General features: G+C 40.3%; 1 protein-coding gene across 2 annotated transcripts in view; it reads left to right on the top strand.

Annotated features, from left to right (window-relative positions):
• The first annotated feature begins 404 nt into the window (after positions 1-404).
• Positions 405-17,512, top strand: part of add3a (adducin 3 (gamma) a) — a 103,812-nt gene continuing 86,704 nt past the window's right edge. For both annotated transcript variants that reach the window (XM_085355035.1, XM_085355029.1), the window contains exon 1: positions 405-580. The gene's annotated coding sequence lies outside the window, so the exon portion shown is untranslated. The remainder of the gene's footprint in view (positions 581-17,512) is intronic.

The following is a 17,512-nucleotide window of genomic DNA, read 5'->3' as shown; positions in this document are numbered from 1 at the left end:
TATCGTACAATAAAGAGCAAATAAGTTAACGCCCACATGTAACAGTATTCCCAAGAGACATATTTAATTTGTTAATGTAGTGTGCATGCAGCATGCGAATAATCTACAGACACTCACAGCATATTTAAAACGTCCAAAATCTATTTTAAAACTAATGTTTATGTGATTAAACCGTGAACCGTGAAACAGAGCTTTTATATTCACCTTCTGGTTGAATCAGGTCAAAATATAAATAATACACGTCAACAACAGCACGCCTGGATCACGTGCGCTCAGTCTCCTGCGAGGGATTTGCAAAAAAAATGCACCGCCTACTTCAGCACATTTCACTTCCTGCTATATTGTGAGCTGATGTCGTGTTTCCGCTTCAGCCGGCATATGATCTCCACAGCATGCGTGCTGCCTGCTCTACCCGCTGGGAGCGGGTCAACACCACCTTACTGCCTGAACGTCAGTGAAAGTTACCGGACATCTGCTCGTTTGAGCTGAAGCTGAACGAGTCGGAGACAGAGAAGGTCGGGGACAAGTGCACGCCTGCAGATCTACTGGCTGCTTCTAACGCGAGACCTCCTCATTGCAGGTATTCACATGTTTGGTGTATAATACATGTACCGTGGGTCTACACAGCTTTTCATTTATTCATTCGAACAGTGGAAAACATTCTAGCTTGGGAGCCCTTTTATTGACCTTTTATAATAGGGATTTATAACATTTTCATTTTCAGTGAGTTTTTAAAGTTGAAGGTCAAGTATACTATAGTAGTACCTTCTGCACCTGCACTCAGTGTCCTTTATCAGCTTTACTATTAGTGTTGCACCAGTGTAAAAACAGTGTTTAAATTACAACAACTAACTTATTCATTTATTAATAATTTATTGTTTGTATTCTTTTTAATGTTTGTTTTCTCCCCTTTTATTTATGCCTTTTATCACTTCATCATCCAACATCCAGCCAGCTTGCAGGTGATGCGACATAAAAGCTTTATAAACAAAGAAAGAAGCCATTGTCATCAGTTAATCCAGTCATGATCAGCTAATTTCGGTCAACAGAGCCAATGTCTGCCATATGTGGAGCATCCCCAATTTCAACATACAGTATGTGTTTTCAGAGATGGCTAATGCCTGTCTACACATGTCTAGCATTTAGCCGGTTTCTAATACTTAAAAAGTGTACAACAAAATCCTTGTAATCAGGATGTTTTCTTTTCATCTACAGAAAGTTTCAAATTGAGTCTGACATCTCCAAATCCAGAATGTGTAAGAACATTAAAAATGGCCTGTTGTGATGTTTGCTACATCCTTTTTTCTTTTTTAAATTTATAGCTTAAATCACATGAGTTATTAGCAAATTTTCATCAATCAAGACTTGTGGTTCAGAAGCAAATAAACCCTTTTTTTTTTTTTTTTTTTTTGCAAAACTGTTGAACTTTTGCTCTCTGGATGTAAGTGGAAACGACAAGCTTCAGTTTTATCTGGGAGTACCACTTTGCCCACAATAAAGCCTTTTTTGAAGTCTAACTGGGCAGCTCTTTCTCCTGCAGAAGCACCTCTGGTTAGTAAAAATCTTTTCATATCTGGTTTCTTTAAATAAACAGTGAATATCACTCACTGTAGGGGCAGTTCAAAATACCTACCCACAGCCAATAACACCCTATGTCACAATAACTGTGATATGGCAAGGCTTGTTTCGTGAAGGGCAGTTAAATGGTCAGCAGCTGACTTTATAGTCATTCCTCCTTTGTATTTCATTGCTTGCTGTCATTTCCCTAAATTTCCCCCATATTTCCCCCCCCCCCCCCCCCCCCTTTTTTTTTTTTTTTTTGGTTATGCTCAGAAGCCTGGAAGAAAGCTTCCTCCATCCCTCTCTCGCTTTCTTTGTGCCTTTATGTCACCCCATCTCATCAGCACCTCTGTGTATGAGATATTTCACAACCTGTAAAGGCTCTGTAAGGATATCCATTTCCATGCCAAAGTCTGGTTGTCCGAACCTAAAACGAACCCAGACAAATATGATAATTGACTCCAAAATGCCTGGACCCTGACATGCTTGATGTTGGGTTTTTGTTTTTTTTGTTTCTGTTTCTTCCCCTCTTTTATTTTGCTCAGCAGAGCTCTTTGAAAAGCTGTGAATGTTTGCCATATGGACGTGAAATCTAAAACGGTATTCCCCCCTTTCTCTGATTTACTCAGATCGAAGGGGCCCTACTTCAAAATCCTTCAGGGACTTTCTATAACTGAGCTATTTAACCCAGACCAGTGACTGCACGGGGGGAGCATATTCCATATTTATTTTTACTCCACCTCTGCACATCCTCTCTGATGCAAACTCAATTTTCTCTTGTGTTTTTTACTCCAAGTGTTTCGTAAGGTCCCCATGAATATTGCAGTTGCTGGAGACTCAAGGGAGGCGAGATGGTGAGGTTTCTGTCTCTTGGTTCTAATGTTAGTTGACTGAAGAAGAGGAATATTGCAGATTATTGGGCTTTGACAGAGTGGAGGGGGAAAATGACTAACATTTATCAGTTTATCCAGCTTTTGTTGCAGATAATTTATGATAAAGCTTTGCTTTCACACAACTCGGTCATGCTTTCCTGATATGGTTTTGAAGATTTCTGTTTTTCCTCCCAAATTTCCATCTACCAGCACATCTACCTTTATTATCACTATACTGTATGCCCTTCCTTGTACGGTGTCATTGGTGCAACATGCAGGTGATCTAACTGGATTTCCCCACCAATATGACTTTCAGTACTTTATGACTCACCCTCTGTCAAATGATTATTGGTAAAGTGATGTAAACCAGCTCGTGCTAGATAGTGGTGGAAAGCAAATTGGAGCTTGTTAACTAAACTTACATTGCATCTTAATTAAATTCCTATGATGTTTACCTGTATTCTGCACACACAGTTACATTTGCGTAGAACCTTTACGAGCCAAGCAGAAGGGAGTCTTTGGGTTCAACACAACTGCCGTCTTTCTGTCTGAGCTGATCTCTTGTTTGTCTCTTATGAATAGTTTTATAATAGCACAAGACATGACTGAGTTAATCTTCAGATGAATGCTCAGGCACAGGAAGTACAATGTCCATTGTGGTGGGGGACTGGACTGACAGCCTCATAGATTAAGTGACTTAATAACAGAGTGGCTGTGACTGGTTGAGTGGGTGCAGTCTGTAGGGACCGTTAATGAGGCGTGTCTATAGTAAGTCTGGATTGCTTGGTAATGTTTTGTGGAAACGGGAATAGAAAAACAAGGAGGCAGATATTAAGACTGAAGGTAATTGATGAATGTTTTTTTTTTTTGTTTTGTTTTTTTGTTTTTTTTTTATGTTAGGAGCTGCTTTAGTGACCACATGTTAGTGCACCTTTATTATTTCCTGGCCTTAATACGTCCTGCACACCTCAATGTTTTATGCAGTCTTTTTATTGCGCAGAACTGCACAAGAAAAACGTATACGTGTTTGTGAGCCCAAAGCTATTTAAAATGCGTACAGCCCAGTGAATTTGAACCTGTCCAGAGGACAGAGATGACTTCATCATTACCTCACCCTGCTCTGCTAGAGGACTTATCAAAAACATGTGGCTCCACTCTCCCTTCTCACTGCAAATTGATTGAGTCTTGGACTCGAGTGTTTTCCTTTTGTTGGGGAATGTGTGCGTTTGTGCACATGCTGGCTTAATTTTATCATCTTAGATTTACTTTTCTCTCTCTGTCATTCATTTGGCATGTTTCGGCAAGTTGCTCTGGGTTTGGTCAGACAGGATGGAGGCCCACAAGGTTGGAGAGGATGAAACGCCATGCTGTTTAAGCATGTGTATGTGTGTCTATTACACCCAATGAGACAAGATGGCAAATGTATTGCGGTGGCATTTTAATTTGGCTGTATTATTACCCAGGTGAACAATATAGCTTTGTAGACTTTAAATCTGAAATTTAAGGCTCATTGTTTGTTTTACAGAAAGCAATGCAAACCACCTAAAATATTTTAAGTTTTTATTATTGTTATCATTTGAGCTACAATGTTATCTGAATGGAAAATTGTTTTGAGTAGGACTGAGTGATATGATCAACCAGCCTCTCAGTCCAAAATCCAGGGATATTTAAAATCCAGTGATATTTAAAATAGATTTGTAATACAAATCTATTTTAATACAAAGAAGCAGCCGACCGGAACGATACCCGAACCTTATATCGCATTGTAAGAGATCTAACTGGGGCTCGTGGTGGCCGCTGTGTCCCAATCCGAGACAAAAATGGATGCGTCCTCCTTACTGCAGCTGAAAAGAGACCAACGCTGTGCCAAACACTTCTGCGATACTCTGAACCAACCCGAGCCACTCCACCTGTTCAAGGCCAAAAACCTTCCATGGGCCTTCTTCCTGTTGATATCGGACAAATCTGCGCCGCCGAAGTCAAGACATTGATTCTACTCCTCAAGAGTGGAAAGGCCGCTGGCCTGCACGAGATCCTCCCCGAAATGCTGAAGCATGGTGGACCCCAGTTGGAAGCTGCCCTTACAAGACTCCTAAACGCCTGCTGGTCAACATCGCATGTTGGACAAAAGGTGTCATCATCAAACTTCCAAAGAAAGGTGATTTGGATGACTGTAACAACTGGTGGGGCATCACGTTGCTGTCGGTACCCGGGAAAGTGCTTTGCCTCGTTCTTTTGAATCAGCTACGACGTGCAGTGGATGAACAATTGTGAGAAGAGCAGGCTGGCTTTCGGAGTGGCCGGTCGTGCGTCGAGCAAATCTTCACCCTCCGCATGATTGTTGAACAAACATGGTAAATGGCCTGCATTTGTATAGCGCTTTTACTCGGTCCCTAAGGACCCCAAAGCGCTTTACACTACATTCAGTCATTCACCCATTCACACACACATTCACACACTGGTGACGGCAAGCTACATTGTAGCCACAGCTGCCCTGGGGCGCACTGACAGAGGCGAGGCTGCCGGACACTGGCGCCACCGGGCCCTCTGACCACCACCAGCACCACCAACATTGGGATACCAAAGGAAGATTTCTATTAATTTCATTGACTTCGAGAAGGTTTTTGATGGCGTCCACCGGCCGACTCTATGGGCTATCCTACGCCACTATAGAGTCCCTCAGCAGTTTGTAGATGCCTTTCATGGTCTCTACTCCAACTCCTGCTGCTGCGTCCGGACGGATGACGGCTGCACAGATTTCTTCAAGATCAATACTGGCGTCCGACAAGGATGCGTGCTATCCCCTTTCCTCTTCCTGTTTGTAACTGACTTCATCATGCAATGATCAGTTGACCAAGCTGGCATCGGTGTCCCCTGGCACGAAGCACGTAATCTCACCGACTTGGACTTCTCGGATGACATTGCTCTGCTGGGCTTCACTCAGGAAGACCTCAAGAGTTGACTGCGCTTCCGCTTTGCCATATTTGACGTCTACCCCGTTATTGTCTGGCCAAGATCACCATTACATGGCTCCCATGCACTGGCAAGAAAAAGCAACCCCGACCAAAGATCAGATGGTGTCGAACGTTTATGAATGATCTGAGAACCGTTGACATTGCCTGGGACGAAGCCAAAGCAGTTGCCGCTGACCGACATCGATGGAGGTCATTAGCTGCCCGATGCGCCGCTCGGCGTAGGAGGAACTAAGTGCTAAGTAAGTGTAGTAGTAGTAGTAGTAGTAGTAGTAATGATAATAATGGATTATATTTATTTTAAATCAATAAGATGAGCTTAGATAACTTTGAAATGATTAGGCCATTAAATACACAACCTTTTAAACCTTTCAACTTGGGATATGTTTGTGTGTTGGGGGGACTTGTGGCTAGCTCAACTAGCGTGGGTAAGCTAGTTTAATTGCAAGGATATTTGTCAGATACAGGAATTTCCACCCTAGTGCTTTGTTCTAGACTATTTGCCATCAGTAATACAGGGCCAAGTTTCCATGGCAGCACATTTACTAGTCATGTAGATGAAAATGTCCCATTGATGTCTGTGTACAAATCTCCACATAGTTTCAATTGCCTGTGGTTCTTTTCAGCAGTTGAAGCTTATACGTTAAACATTTACTGGGTAACCACTTTAGAATACGCACCAATAAAGTAGCAAAGGAAGAAGACTTAATGAAAAAAAAATTACCATTTTTAAAAAAAAAAGAAAGGGGAAAAAAAAAAAAAAAAGGCCAGCTCTATAATGGAGCAAGAGATTAACATTATCCTCTTCCATTCTCGACTATTTGGCCTACTTTCCTTCAAGGGGTAACGTAAGCAAAATAGCTGCTTTTTAGCCAATGACATCAATTTATTATCCAAAAATAATTTGTGTGTAAAAAAAAAAAAAAAAAACAAAAAAAAACCTCGACAAACTACATTGTTGTTGCGCTCAATCTCCTGCCTCAGTCTTCCATATTTTTTTTATACGTCGATTCCCCTGACTCCGAGGTCTCAGACGGAGCCAAACAGTTCCTTGTTTTATGCCTTTGTGCATCCACTGACGTTGCTGTTTGATGAGATATGCATGTGGGCTGGGTGTTTAGATTACACATTTGTTTGGTTGCCAGAGGTCCCAGCGGGGTGGGGTTAGAATAACCTTATTATACACTTGTGGGCGGATGAATTACTGAAAGCATCTGACCCAGCGTGAAGTAGAAATGACTTCTATCCAGCTTTGGGGAGGTGTGTTTATTAATATGTGCATGTGTGTTGATATTTACAGCATTAGTTTCACTGTATAGTTTCTTTTGTGAGCGTGTGTGTGAGGACAGGCCCGACAGAGAGTCAACAATGGGTCTACTCACGCAGTTCGAAGGCGTTTCCATAGATATTAGAGCATAGGAACTATGGCAACGCGGCCAGACAATGACCACTGGTGAAGGAGACTTGGAGCCAAATGAACTTTCGGGGCAGACGATGGCTCCTATGAACCACCCCCTGGTGGTCGCTTTATTAAAAGTCTCTCTACACAGGTCAACAAGTTTCAGATCCCACTGGAAACTGCCAAGAACCAAAATTCAAGATGTTTATTGTCATGTACACCGCAAAACACAAATGGCTCTGCAGAGCAATGACATTCTTACTTTGCAGGTTCCCTTCAAACAACTAAAAAGAAAGTAAAGTAAAGTAAAACAGTGCTTTGTAGCACTTGTAGCTTATGTGTGGGTGTAATCAGAATTTAAAGTGCAAGTAGTTGCAACACTGTCACAGAACCACACTGCTGTTTTCACTGGGTTGAGTGTGTAGGGGGGCATTTTCCCATTACTGTGCATGAATATGGAGATTAGATGAGAAATCTTCCAGGTCACAGAATCTGCTCAATTAACAGAGTGTCATTTCGCATATTTCCTGACAAAGGGAAGAAAATGTCATCTGAATCCATTCCTCACAGCATGTACATGTCAGCCTAATTGGAGCCTAATCCTGTGTGTGCGTGTGTTTCCAGTCATGTGAGTAGCTTCTATGGATGCCTTCATGCCATCATTATGGGTGTTGATCCCCTTGCTGCCGGGGGATCTGGAAAGGATGCACTAGTGCCATTTCTGAGTATGACTAATAGCTGAAATTCTGTTTTCACACACTGTATGGAAATTCTGGGATCCAGCTAATAAACAATGTTTGTGTTTTTCCTGATGCAAAAGGTCCAACAATTATTAACCTAAACAAAAACCTCAGCATTGGCCTGACTGGTACATCCCCATAACTCCTGTTCAAACAGTACAAAAGCACACAGTTCAGGCCTGTATGCAACAATCAGATGATTTATTTATATAGCCAGTATAAATATATGTATACTGTGGCATTTGTTTCCCAGTTACCAGCTTGGTTGTTTCAAAGTCGGTTAGGTAATTTTTTGAAATTCTGGACCCGTTATGAACTTGTCACTTTGGCCACTGTATTTGAATGTGGTATTTTTGTGGGCCATTTGGGTTCTGACAGTTTTTTTTGGTTTTTTTTTATAATTTTTTTGTTTATTCTTGGATATCGTTTAACTTGTGACTTCAGTATTTTTTATAAAAAAGAAGTGAAAGTAAGTGTGTGAGAGAGTGAACTCCGGTTGGCCTTGTTTAGGAAACACACTTTATTGCCTCTGTGACCAAACAGCTACATTTACCACATCATCTGCTAGGCACGCCCTTGGCTTGGTTCCTCCTTGTTGAAACGCACAGGGGCACACCATGGTATTGTCACATCACACACTGTGACAAATCTCAGTAGGTGCGCTGAGCCTCGGCCAGCTGCTGAAACCTGGTGTTGGTGTGGGTATGTACTGTACTGTGCTCCTCTGTCCTATCGCTATGTGGGTCAGCTTGTTTACTCAACTCTTGTGCTCGACTAAAATGCAGCATCAGCACTGTCAAGTGTGACCTTGAGTTTGTTTTGGAAACTATTTGTTATCCTTAGTCATGCTTTAGTTTGCTATATTTGCCTGTGTGCTGTGGTAGGGTGTGACAAGATGCGACATGAATCTCAATGTCTTCTTACAAAACAGTGCTGACGTTTATATGGCACACAGTGAGAGTTGTTATTGTTTTGATTTTAATGACACTGAGAACCCCAGACAGTCAGCCATGTGGTTTTCTTGCACCTGTGCTTCCCAGGGATCACTCAGCAATCATTTGATGTTATTTTAAGCACATGTCACAGCTGGCCTTAATGAAATGTTGTATTTGAAGGTAACCGGTACCAGTAAATGGACTTGGACGGTGAGTGTTGGTGACAGAATCATAATGAAGCAAATCCACGCTGTAATTCTTATGCTGAATTACACATGGCCATGCCACCCTTGTATGCATGCTGCATGAATGTTGTAACGTGAATTCAAAAGAGGCCAAAGAAGGCAGACGGATATTTTAAACTGCAGTAAGTTTTCTGTTTGCTGGATCGATGATCGAGTTATGTAGACTTGTACTCCTGAGATCTGACAGTCATATAACTTGGTAGAGTCAGATGTGCAACAACCTTGATCACATTATAGTGGTATGAACTCCAGATAATGTTTCAAGAATCAAGTCAGAAACCACCCAAAAAACACCCAAATTACCTGTAATAAGATGTGATGCAGCGGTATCAGCAGCATGACACGGAGAGAAGCTAAACGAGGCAAAGGAGCGATGTTAGGAGGGGTTGAGTTACCGATGTTCAGGTTTCCCATTTTCTCCAACTTCTGTGCGTTTGACGCGTAACAGTGGGGCAGCATCGCACTATTGCAGAAGCTGTAGAAAGAGTTTCCTATATTCTAGCTATGCTGCCATGTAGCTACAGCCAAGGTGACTGCCACTTCTAAGGTGTGTAACATAGCAACAGCATTACGACATGTAACCACAACAGTTACATGTGTTATTAGTCACCAACGTGACAATGGGGTGGTCAACATAATTTCCAAAATGTTGCTTAGGATGTCTTTTCTTCTTCCAACTCAACTGCTAGCCAAGCCATATATAGTTGGCTCCGTGACATCAGATCCTTGTTGCTGCTTCCACCTTACTCAAATGTGCAGTTGTGTAATTTTACAACACAGCAATCTCCACAATTTAACTCAAAAGCAGCATCTACCTCCATATATTCCATTGTCTGCTTGGATTTGCGTGAACAATGGTTCCATAATGTAGTCGCTGATGACGTCACTATACCGAGCTCTATACTCAGATTTATTTATAGGGTAGGTTGGGCGTGCAGGAGTGACACCTGCTGCACCTGCTTGTTTGCTGTGAATTCTTTGCACAGTTGCCAGTTCTGTTCTCACATGAGTGCAGCTGAACCTCATACACACTTCTTGTTAGGATGCCGGCAGACTGTTTCCTTTTCTACCCGACTGTGTTGGACATCTGCGTGCTCACAGGTAAAGTGTCAAAAAAGTTCCCATGTGTCCAAAAGTGTCTTTGAAATTCCCTAAATGCAGAATGCATTGGAACAATGTGTACACGTCAGACAGCTATGAAAGGACTCACTGAAATTTAAGCAACAGCAAATTTTTGAGTGTTTAAACCTTGGTAAAGTGTCCGGGTGTAACTTGATGGTGGAAAAGAAGTTGAAGAGGGAAAAAAAACAATTTACATGTACAGAGGCATGTAGCTCATCACCTGCACTCTACCTTAAATCTGACAGTTTCCTGAAAGCGAATACTTGGTCAGCTCAGGCTATCATTAAAACAACTTTTAAGTTTGTCCTCAAGAGCTCCAGTACAAATACAGTATAATATTCCAGAGGGTTTTATGTGCGCTTTGACGTCATTACTAAAGCTGGGACCTTACCTCATTCTGAACTCCCACCTCAGTCTGGTATCGAGGTCAATGTTTCTGCAAGACAAATCGCAGTACTGTATGTGCAGGAGCAGTGCGTTTATTACACTGTGCTGTTGCTCTGCCTTAGCTTTGCTGGAGGGCTGCTGCATGTCATTAGTGATGCATTCTGTTCACTAGCCCCGACAGCACGTTTTTAGGGTAGTTTGTGTGTGCGCATGGCTTGTGTTTGTTTGCACATTACACTCTTTTACATGTTTGTGTATTTGAACAGCACATTGATGTGTATACACCTGGGTTCCCTTTAGATTTCATTGAATTTAAGTAAACTGCACATTTTTATGTTCCTGTTCTTGCTGATGGTGCTTCTTACTTTTTAGATGCTAATTTTACATCTTTCATTTTATAATTTGTCCATGGGTTTCTGAAATTGGTTAATACGAACTGAAAATTAAAAGCGCAAACAAATATATGTATCTGTGTTGCAGCACAGAATCTATCTGTTGTAGGTCTTACTGGCTGTGGGATTGTTTGCCCGTAGTCTCTCAGTCATTATAGAGGGAAACCTGCTGAGACGGAACAGAAATAAACAGGCTGTCGTAAGATAACAGATTGCACTCCATCACATCCAGTGTTTGCTATATCTTATGAGTTTAAGTTACTTAAGAAGCAATATTGCATAATATCCTGTGTATTCTGATTGCAACATTGCACTTTTATAAAGAAAAGATCCACCCTAAAGTCATTAAGCAAAGACTGAGGAAACGCTGCATTTGTATTTCAGTCTGTCAAGTCATGTCGATATGTCAGTTTAGATTTGTGAGTTATCTTGTTCTGTTTTTCTTAGCACAAATTTTATTTCTCATCACTAGCTAAGCCAGAATTATTGTGTTGCACCTTCAGTTTTAAGTATAAGTAAAGAAATTAGGATGACCAGGTACTGTTTAGATTGTATAAATGTCTTTCAGTAATAACATACACAATATTAATTTAAGTTTAATCAATGACACTGGTTCAGAAGATGCATAATGATGTTTTACAGGTGGCTTAATCATTATAAATTATTGTTATTTATTTTATCCATTATTTATCCAACATGAGCTACTTTACTTAATGGCTGCCTTATTATGAAGGGGTTTACACAGCTTGTAGCTCAGTTGGTAGATTTTTATGGCAGATGCCCTTTATTGTGCAACCCCAACGTATTTGTGTCTCCTCCCTGGACACAGGACATAGCTGGGAGAAGACACTATATTGTGTGGTATAGATAGTTGGACATTGTTTTATAGTATAACCTTTTTGTAAAGGGTTTGTTTGTTTTTTAAAGGTAATTTTCAGTTCAGCTTTTTACAGACATAAAGACAGACAGACCACATGAGAGGACGCATTTGGTGACAGTGGGAAAGACAAAGTCTCCTTTGACAGGAAGAAACTCTCACAGCACCAGGCTCAGGGACGGGTTGCTGGGGGGTGAGGGAAGGAAGATGGACTGTTAGAGAGCCAGAGATTAACAATAGCTAATGAATAAATGCAAAGTGGTGTATAAATAAACAGTGAGTGAAGAAGACATGCTCGGTGAGGTAGATCAGGGTGACCTGAACAAGTTTTATCAAAGTTGAGCCTAATCTAATCTGCTTTCCTGAATCCAAACTGGGAGCTGTTTCCATAAAAGGGGGGGCCTGAAAGCTGTAGGCTCTGCTTCCCATTCTACTTTGTTCTTGTGGTTCCTAGGAATATTTTTCAAAGTACTCTGTTGGGATGATGTGGTTTTAAATCCGGTTTAGGTTTAACAGGAAGCCAATAAAGAGAAAACAATATGGGGCAAATAGGCTCTTTTTCTAGTTCCCAGCAGTACTCTGAAGTAGTCCATATTAAACTTTGATTAAATCATAAAAATAATTTGAGTCTGTTTTTCCTTTAAGCGTTTTAAACAGATGACAAACAGTTATCAGTTCTCACTCTCAGACACTGTTTCCACTGAGGATGTATCTGTTGCAGTCTAGAGGAGATACCCTATCAGATGTATGTGGTGTTGTGTCACATGTTTGGACTCTTGTCACAGGATGAGAAGTATGGGAATGTTGTATTTCCTCTACCTCAGCAGAGGAAATCTCTGGCAGGGACCATCTTTTGTTCCGTCCTTTCAGGATGGCTACTGATATGTTTTGGGTGTGAGGTTAAACAAACGCAACACGGTCGTGTGATACCTGCAGACTGTCTCTGAGCCCTTGATGGGCCGGTAACACAGTATGGGTTTTCAAGAACAATTGCTTTTAACTTGCACGAGTGTCATTTGTCTTGTGCTCAAAGCAGTGTTGCTACACTTGTCAGTAGTTTGAATCTCAATCTGTTTTATTGTGCCTGAAAAGTGTGTTTCATGGCCTGTGGAACATCACAGTAAGGGGAAATCATGACAAATCGATCTGTGACACATCTGTGTGGGAGTGAGTTTAACTTTTCAAGTCCAAAACATTTCCATCATGGACATAATGAGAGCACCAATAATACAGTGAATGCCAAATACTTGCTGGAAATGAGTTTCGCAAGAATCTATGGGAGGGGGGGTTTAAAACTCTTTTAATGCAGTTTTAATGTCGTGTGTTTAAAAGGGAAAAACCCATCTCAAACAGTAAACATTTTGCTCAGTTTTTCAGCTGTTCTTTGTTACAATACAAACTTCCATGTTGGCTATTGTGCTTTTAGTGTCTAACTGGGCACTTGAAGTCATAAGCCTTTGAATATTTAGCAAAACAGCTTTATGTTTTATGTATAAATGTGCTTGTAAAATTCCAGATTGTTTGGATATATATGTGGTGACAGGAGAGATCAGTCTTGGTCATTTTAGTGTTGAGTTTTATTGGAAATCTTTTCATTGGCAGAGCTTGAAAATCTTGAAATGAAGTGTGTTAGAGTTAGAAACATCCATCTTACAACCACCTTCAAAATAAAATCAAAAGCACATCTGCACACAGGCTGTAAGTTGAAGCTCAGTTGAACTTATTAGGATAGTTAATGTTATAATGTCTTGGAAAAATGCATCAATCAGCTAACTCGTTCATTGATTTGGGGAGAAATAATCCAATTTTGATGGCGCCAATATGACGCAGATACCTTGACTTTGGGTATCTGCTGATAGAGAGGACTGATCTGGTGCCAGTGTTAAATTGATGAACTATATTCCTCATTCTGACAAAGCGGCTGAAGGTCATTCTTTTATTTTTAAGGGAACATCAGGCTTGAAATTACTTTCCTAACTCTAGAAAATAAATTTGTAACAAATGTATCCAAGAATATAAATTTACCAAAATGGTATTTATTGGCTAAAAATATACTAACAAATATTTGATACCAGTGACAACAGGCCAAAGATGAATTCAGTGGAAAAAATAATGAAAAAATTATTATCGTTATTCACCTCTTGTTAGTGTGAAGCAATTAAGTCTATATCAGATGATATAATGATATTAATTGAATTGACAACAGCACATCATGTCCCATTAAGTGCTTGCTGACGAGGCTTTAAATGGAATATTAGCGAGTGAGAGCGACTAAGAGCCGGCTCTGAAAGCATCATACGGATCGGGTTTTCATTTTGGGTCAGCCAACTTGCAATTTAGCTTAAATAAATAAAAATAAAGGGGAAAAGAATCATTCATACAAAGAAAAGCTGTTGATGTAACAAATATGAAGTATGTCCAAATTGCTGATCCTTTGCAACTTCCTCCATGCTGTCCTAGCTGGTGCACAGCTGCTGATACATGGTGCAGTAAAGACGTAATAGACCCGCCAACTTAAGACTGATATCTGTTCAAAGTGTCAGATCAGTGTTTAACCAGACTGGCGCTCCCATTAAGTACCGCTTAAATGCCCTTGAGCAAGACATCTCTGTGTTTCATTCGATTGCACATCAGCTTCAGCTGATGCACGGCTGAGCCTGACCTCTCGCCTAAACAAAGAGGAGAGTTTATCTTCTGGGATTAACAGTGTATCGCATTTTGGAGTTGTTATTGTTAATAAAATAAACTGTAACAAAAATGAGTGCTTATTGGGGTTGTATCCAGGATGGTGTTTGTCATGTACTTTGCCTGAACCCATCTTTCAACATGACTCTCTTCCTGTTAAAGCAGCTGTCTGATCTGTTCAGATGGGCTTTGTGAGTGTGGCTGACTGCCAACAACGAACACAAGATGAACCTGAGAGAGCAACAGAGGGCTCTGACACTGCATAAGAACAATGGACAATATTTAACAATATTAGTCTTGAAAGTTTATCTTATAAGTTCATGAACATGATAATATCATTGGTCAGTGAGTTTCTTATTGAATAAATGCTGTTGTGGAGTCTTAAAGTGATGAAAAAGATTTTTTTTTTTTTAACACTGCATAAGCCGTTATGGGTTTGTGGTGCTAGTGTTTGGAGCTGTTTTGTAGCCCACACAGGATTCATCTGATGCTTAATTAATGAAAACTGGTTTGCCTTGTGTTGACGGAGAACTGTTCCGTTTGGGTGGGGCGTGTTTATTGATGCGAGCATTCACATTGTTCATTTTGACTAGTCAAATTATAAAAAGCATAGGTGTAGTTTAGTATAATTTCACTCTAATATTTAGTTTTTATGTATATATTTATATTTTTGAGGTCATGAGTTAGGGTTGTATTAAACTGAAAGAAACCAAGGGGCAGCTGTGGCTCAGGAGGAAGAGCTAGTAGTTTACTAATCCTAATATTCCTCTAGTCCTCGTGTTAAAGCTTTCATGGGCAAGATACTGAACCTCTGAAAAACACTTTGGGAAGTTTGTGCCTGTTTGATTAAAAAGTGTATGAAATAAAAAGCAATATAAATGAATGTGGGTTGTATTGAAGAAGTGCTTTCAGTGTTCAGCATGAGTGGAAAGGCATTTTTACCTGTACACTTTCTAAGAGTGGACTAAAATATATCCTCAATCTTTTGACTAATGGAGAACATAATATCCAAAAGGAAATAAAACTCTGTTTTGGCATGTCTGATGTCATATTTAGATATTGCTACTTCTGAAACATTTAAAATGGGCTTAAGTGATTTTGAAATTTTGACTGTGGTCAACAGATTGAGGAAGAGTGGGTATCAAAAACAACTTGTACTCTATCATAGGGATACGCATGAAGTAGAATATACTAGAGGCAAGTTCTGTAGTGGGCTGCGGTAATAGAGTTTGGTGGATCGTAGAAATATTTTAGTAAATTCCTGAACTTCAAACTCATAACTCAGAGTGGGAATCAAGATAACGCCCCACAAATTGTTTGCACATCTGATGCTTACATCAGGTCTGACATTGTTGCAAAAAGAAGGTGGAGAAAACTGTTCAGTTCAGGGGTTGTGGTTGTTGTTGTTGTTGGTGGTGTGGGTTGTTTTTTTGTTTGTTTGTTTGTTTTTGTTTTCAGCTGAACAGATTGGAAATGAATGACTGGATGTGAAAAACGACTTTATTTTCTTCACTTTTAAATGTTAACACAGTAGTAGCACAGCTGTGGAAGAATTTATCCACACACGTCAGTAACGCACCATCTGACAAACTGCTGTTGGAACTCAAGGAGAACAATTAAGAGTGAAAGTTAAGCAAGCTAAATGTAATATGTCTCTTCTAATTTTATTTACCTTGATTTAATTTGAGAATACTAGAGGGTAATTCTGTGTACTGTAATTAAATCAGCTGTAGAAACTGAAGAAAAGGTAAAGGCTTGCGTACTTGTGGTCAGTTAACAAAGCTGCACGAGTTCATGTGTGTTTACTTGCATAAATGGGTTTATGTCTTACATCCGAATAACATTTTTAAAAACTGTCATCTGCTGCTGCATCCTACTGAACGGGCACAGTTCTGACAGCCTGCCTTATCAGCCATCTGTTCTGAAACTGATGGTGAAAATAAACAAATCTTAATGCATGCCAGTATTTCCTTTAGGTTGTCCTCAAAATTTGATAGTTTTTTGCTTTGTTGTGTGCCCTGATTTCTGGCTGTCTACTCCCAATGTGGATAAATCTGGTCGATAGCTGTAGAGGGAACACCTGTCCTCTTCTTCATGAGTCTGAATTTAAAGACTGTCAAAATTCCATTGGGGTTTTCACTCATCTCTCTAAGCCCTTTTGACAAAATCAGAGTAATGAGTTGTTGTGTAACTGCTGCAAAACTAACAAGTCTACAAGCAAAGTTCTCTCTCATCTTGTCTATTTTTATTTATTTTTTAAAAGAGGTCTCTATAGTAGCTGATGACATGGAGGTGCTATCACTCCATTAGAAGCTACCTAAAATTGGTTGAAAACTTCATTAGTAACCTCCCTTAATAAGGTTAAAGCAGCAAATGGTTAAAAAGTTGCACTTAATTTGTCTGGACTTTATGTAATAAGGCTAAAGGGGGTCATGCTGCATGGTTGGACAGTCACATCCTCCCAATCAGTAGGGCCACCACAGTGGTCAGCAAAAACAGTTATGTAACTGTCCCTGCATGTCACCCAAGGAAAAAGTGAGTAATATGTTAAGTGCAGCGCTGGGCATTGCTAATGACTTGAAGCAGTTCTTTCTGCTAGTTCCATTTCTCTAATGCCAATTATTATTTCTGCTGACGGTGTGAAAGTGTGGAAGCACAATAGCCATGGTTTAGCTAAATCATTGGCTTTGCTGTGCTACTAGAGTTGGGGTAGATGAATACCAAGGTCTGAATAAAGAACCCTGGAGTTCTGTCGGATCACTCAGCCAAAGAACTCTGTGGTCTGCGGACTTCTCTGCTTTTGTTTAAAAAGGAAGTTCACCATCGGAGCTGTAAAAGAGTACAGACCCTCTGTCAATGAGATTCATGCTTCTCACACTTCTCATGTCAGTCCACACCTGAGAAGTGGAGGAAAATTCCTTTCTCCACCTGCACTAACACAAAAACATTTCAACCAGGTGATTTCAATTCCTGTTCAGTCAGCCAACCCGGACAGAGGTGTTTCCATAACTACTGTAAAATCTGGTGCTTTTTTACATTTATACAGCCTCATGCAGTGCTCCAATAATGCATATTTCTAGAACCAGCTGACAATTCCAGTCATTGTGTCCACAGTTAGGTAATCTAGACAGCAGGAACTCCTCTTTTTCGTCTGTCTGATGGGTTTTAGCTGAACAGTAACAGAAATAATCCAAGCAGAGATCTCTAAGGACTGCCCTTTACCATTTTGATGTTTCTGGAGCCAAACATGGCCATATTTAGACTAGAGGATAGAGCTGTGTTTCACAACCTTTTGGATGCACAGCACATATATTTCACATTAGAAA

This window comes from Diplotaxodon limnothrissa, linkage group LG6 (genome assembly GCF_057381915.1).
Source record: "Diplotaxodon limnothrissa isolate DT_005_m linkage group LG6, D_limnothrissa_male_GT1.1, whole genome shotgun sequence".
Classification (NCBI taxonomy): Eukaryota; Metazoa; Chordata; class Actinopteri; order Cichliformes; family Cichlidae; genus Diplotaxodon; species Diplotaxodon limnothrissa.
The sequence above is the reverse complement of the archived record's forward strand: the minus strand, read 5'-3'. Positions and strand labels throughout refer to the sequence as shown.